This window comes from Kryptolebias marmoratus, linkage group LG1, assembly GCF_001649575.2.
Source record: "Kryptolebias marmoratus isolate JLee-2015 linkage group LG1, ASM164957v2, whole genome shotgun sequence".
Taxonomy (NCBI): domain Eukaryota; kingdom Metazoa; phylum Chordata; class Actinopteri; order Cyprinodontiformes; family Rivulidae; genus Kryptolebias; species Kryptolebias marmoratus.
Genome location: NC_051430.1, coordinates 7,592,332 through 7,597,646, shown reverse-complemented (window position 1 = coordinate 7,597,646; position 5,315 = coordinate 7,592,332). Strand labels below are relative to the sequence as shown.

Here is a 5,315-nt window from a genome sequence, read left to right as displayed (position 1 = left end):
GGGGGGGGGGGGGGGACTCATCAATTATGGCTGGATGTTTGACTGGCAGAGGTTTAATGACAGGAGCTCTGTATTGACCAGACTGCCACACACTGAAAACTTGGTCCCGATTGTCCATCTTAAAACCTGTTTGCAAGGAAGCCACTGTTTTGCCCGGCTTCTTGCGGCGCGCCTCCTCCCCCTCCTCCCGTTCCTAATATGGGGGAAGCGTCTGCATATTTATGAAAGACGAAGTTCGACATAATGAAGGGAGATAAGTGAATTTTATCTGAGGTCTCAGAGGTGCCCTAGTTGTAGGTTGAAATGGATCACATCTGATTATTAAAAGGAGTGGGGGGAAAAAAGAATCTGCCTTGGTATCTTTTTGCCTCCCGAGATGGCATTACTTTTTCAGCAGCACTATATTGCCGAGTTCCTCCCATCATCGAGACAACCAAAGTAGCAAGCACTCTGTTCTGCCTCACTTCTTCCCAGAAAGACAGGCAGGAGGTTTCATTTGATGGGCTGTTGCCCAGGCTCCCCTCCCTCATAATGGTCTAGAAACGGCGGGGATGCTTTCAAAATAACCATGCTACAATGATTGCACTGTTTGGCTTGCATGCTGCAGGAGTATCCGCCACTCTCGTCAGCCTGAGCTGCAATAAAAAAACCGAACCTCCAGCTCCGCACGGAGGCCACCGAAGCTCCGGTGGACTTAGCGCCACCGCCACTGTTATATCTTAAGCAAATCCACTCAGCCCACTTCTGGAGGAATTTTCTTCTTGGAGAAGATTAGCCGGTCTGGGGCCATTTGAATCTAGCGGAGGTTGCCCGCTCCTCGGAAAGCCTGATCTCTAATCTCCAGGAAGGCTCATCCCAGATGGACCGTGGGGACTAACTGTAATTTCAAAAAGTCGCCTTATCCTGTGCCTCTTTCACTGACAGTACTTTTCACAAAAAAAAAAAAACAAAAAAAAAAACTAGACGTTTCCCACAAACCTAATCAGACCTGAAGACTGCTTGTATTAACCAGGTGCTTCTTAACGTTTCGTCTGTTTTCCTAACAGAAAATAAGATGAGAAATGCGGCTTCCAGTCTCTAAACTTGGTCACTTGTGCTCCACATGTAGACGTCGCCTGCCCACCACCACAGCCCACTCATACAGATGCTACACATTGGTATGAAGTTGTCAATCTATAGATATATATTTAGTTTCTACACATACTCATAAACTTATGACTGATAAGTTCAACATAATACACTTCAACATGTGTTCAATTAGTTAGTTCACTTATTAGATGAAGCTGACAGAATTCTTAATTTGTCTTATGTCAGCTAAAGACTCTTATAAGCACCTAAAATAAATCCCCAAATTGTTGGGTAATGTGTTTTCTTAATCTAACGACTGTAGGAGAAAAGGACTCCATACCCTCCATACCAGTGGTTCAAATTAGTCCCCTGTGGGGGACATTTGTAAGCCTGAATATGTCCCGCCCACTGCATACTACTGACTTAACTCCTTTTGGCTTATACAGAGGACATTTAGAGCTTTTCAATGATGCCAAATGTGAAGGGGTGGGGCTTTCGTACCTTGCAAAGATTAAGGAAATTAAAAAAGAAAATTGTGATTGGACAATATTTTCTTTTCTTTGTAGTCAGGGGGTTATGGGGAACTGTAAGACAACGATAGTATGACGCGGATGAAAACATGAATAGGTACAAAAACATTAACATTTTGAGTTGGGTAGATTTGGAGCATGGTGGCAGTGTCTCCATGATGTGTACAAACCGTCATGATTTGAGAGTTTGAAGCAGACTAGCCGTGCTGGCCTTACGCCAGGGGTCCGCAATCTGTGGCGCCGGAGCCACATGTGGCTCTTTGAACCCTCTGCAGTGGCCCTCTGTGGCTTTGAGCAACAATAACATAGAAGTAAATCATGTTTATGTTTGAAACTAGAATATGAAAAGTTAGTTTTCCTGTCCAGTTTTGTGCAGTATGTGAATAAACCATCTGTGACAGAGTGATACAAGGAGGAAGAGGTGCAGATCTGTTTGTTAGACACTTTGTTCATCCAACTTCCAGTAACTCAGTGGGATTTTATTTCCCCCCTATCAGATCATTTTTTAAAAATGCAGCACTGCACACACGTTACAGCGTTACGGCTCGTAGTTATAAAATGTTAAGAAAAAAGATGACAAGTCATCCTGTTAAAACTGGGAGTTAAGTCAGGGTTTGAGTGAAAGTAAATGAAGATGTTTGCTTTTATTAGAAGGAAATAAATAAGTCAGAATTAAAGATTCAAGAACCCGACTTCATTTTAATGTTTGCTCTAACTCTGTGTGATTATTTCAAAGTGGAATACTTGTAATATTTTTTTCAGCAAACATAGACGGGGCTGAAGCAGACCTGCATCGTTTAGTGTTTGAATTTGATCAAAGTGTGAAAACAGAAGAGTTTTATTTGTTCCTCTTCTTCACTTTGGTCTTTGCTTTTGTTCTAACATGTGAAAGTGGCAAGAGAAACCTTTTTGGCAGGTAGTAAGACTGCAGCAGTGTTTTGGTTGCCGTTCTAATAGATCGTGGATAGCGTAGCGGGGACAATCTTTGGAAAGGGAGCCTAACGAACATCATAGCTGGAGATCAGAGAAACTAGATTTTAAGAGAAAAGCCTACCCAGAGTTTCTATTTTTCCTAAACCTAATCAAAGGCAAATCATTATAAAGCAGGATTAAACAGTTTACCTGAATAGGTTGAGCCTGAAGATTGTGTTCTTAGTGCCGCCAAAAGTGGCCATCTTTTAATATAACCTCCTCTGGAGCAGTTTATGTTCAAAGCTTTAGATTAAATTGCACGTAAAACACTTTATTCCCACTCATTCTTTTTCTGACCGTACCAGCCAGGCCGCACAAGCAAACTTTAACGACTTGTAAATATTGAGGGTGCTGACTCTAAGTCTGTGCCTGACAGTTGATACCACGTGAATGTGTTAAACTAATTGAACCACGCTATAAAGCCGGTTCAGTGACATTTTTAGCAGTTATTTGAATAAATAGTCGAACCGCCATGATTTTACAACAAACTAAAAAAGGATCCATGTTGGCCAGAGCATTTTGTAGAGTTCTGGTTATTGTTGGACAAGAAGCGTTATGGTTACAGGGACTAAAACTGACTAAAACTGGGTTCTTTGGGTTTTTTTATGATGCATTTTAGACTTAAGGTCATTTCATTGCTGTGGTTTGTGGTGAGAGGAGCCAAGTTGGTGGGCAAGTCCACAACAGGCTGGCAGGCAGGTTCAATTCAGCGTTTTACTGCAGGCAGGGCGACACAGGAACCGAAACACCGGAGTAGAACCTTCAGGATGTAGCAGAACGTTTGCTCTGGAACACTGTTCCACAGTCTGTTCCCGAGCGCAGCGTGTCACATGACTCTTCCACTCTGCGCTCTGTAACATCACCAACTGTGATTACTTCCTGTCTCCTCCTCAGCGACTCCTACAAACACAGCCTGGTTCAAATAAAATATTATTTTATTCAAATAATGCCAACACAAAAAGTTACAAGAAACCCAAAGACAAGAAAACATTCCACTTTTTATTGAGCGTAATATTAAAAAGTATATTCTGATATCACTGTACTGGTTTTATTTGTCTCAATGTCCTTCAGTAACAAGGACACCTTTTATTTTTATTTATTTTTTGTTATTTGTTTGGTTTATTTTCCATGTTTCGGATGAAGCTTTTGTTTTGTGATGGGAAATCAAAAATAATGTCATAGCTCAGGTTAACCTCCGTGTTTCACTGCGTTCGTGACGAACCCATAAAAATCTTGAGTTCGTTCACCAGATGTCGCTGTGGCGAGGCATTCCCAACCCCAAATGATGTGATCACTCGGACGTTGCCTTTCTGCCATCACATCTAATAACAGAGAAACCGGCCACAGTTAGTACAAGTGGGGTCGATTAGCGAGTGAATGCAGCTGAGGAGGTTACCGATAAATGACAGGGGTGTGTGTGTGTATGTGTCCAGGCAAACAGAGGAGCTGAGGAGAAACTTTGGCCATGAAACTACTTAACCCAGAACAGAAAAACACAGAAAGCTTAGAAAATTTATAGCGAAACATACTGGCAGGAATGAAAATGATACAGAGCTGTATTGATGCACTGAAAACACCACCAAAACCCCAAACTGACTTTTATATTTTTGTGTTTTTCGTCAAATTATGTTTTACGGTCTCACTCTGATACTACCCCAGCACTAAAATAAAAAAAGAAAAGAAACCAGCTGCAGGAGGGTTAGCCAGTGCATTAAAACGTGAAGAATCGCATATTTCACTTCAGTCTGCACACTTAGCTCTACTTTAGCCACCGTCTGATCCACCTGTCCAGGGATTTGAACCAGCAGCCCTTCAATTAACAACCCCGCTGTCTGACCGGCAGTCGCTCACCATCCCACGAGGCGGCGGGCTTGGTAAAGTTTCACCTTTCCAGTTTGTCTTCTTTTTTTCTATTTTTTTTTTCCCCTTTCCCCTCTTGTGATGATTTATGAAATTGCCTTTAAGTGAGACTGCAGATTAATTAAAACACAGTCAATTTAATTTCCCAGCGTCACGTCTAAGTTTGCTGTGGTAATTGAATCCCCTCTTTCACTTTTTAGATTTTAACCCAGCGGTGCCAAGCCAAGGTCCTCATCAATTACTGATAATCGCAGTCAAAACAAAGAGGAGATGAACGTCTGGTTCGGCCGTTCGGGTCCTGCTCAGTACGGAGGAGCAGAGTTGGAATCTGCTTTCCTTTTTTTTTTTTCCCCGGTTTGCTGAAAGGGTGACTGGTCGATAATATTGGATTTGCAGATGGCATGCGGTGCAGCTGAGTCCAGCATGAATGCAAGGTTCTGATGAAGGACCCAACGGCACAGACAGCTTTGAATAGTGGATCCGACATGTTGCTGGGGTGGAGCTCTCATTTGGCATAACAGAGAGATGTAAACAGCCAATGCACGGAGACATTAATGGAATAGCGATCAGGGCGGTTGTTGTAGCAGGAGGGTAATTTGGTTGAAACTATGGAGACTGCTGTATTGAAAATCAATGCAGGATCGATGCAACGATCGGTGGATGTGAGGGGAGAGGGGTCGAAAAGAGGCTGAAAATAGATCTGACCTGTGGTAATTGCGACAGAAAGCAAGGCCATTGTGTGTTCGAATCAGCTCTTCTTTGGCTTTATAAAGCGGCCCTTCATTTCACAAGGAAGCTCTATTTGTTTGGAGGGAGGAGGGGGTGGAGGGGTGGGGTTGTCAGGTTATTGGGTCCCCACACGTGACTCACCCCCACCTCCTCCCC

The 5,315-nt window shown here is 42.9% G+C and overlaps 1 protein-coding gene across 2 annotated transcripts in view; it reads left to right on the top strand.

The window, feature by feature from the left end:
• cux2b (cut-like homeobox 2b) overlaps window positions 1–5,315 on the top strand; it is a 120,832-nt gene that overhangs the window by 45,367 nt on the left and 70,150 nt on the right. The window lies entirely within an intron of this gene.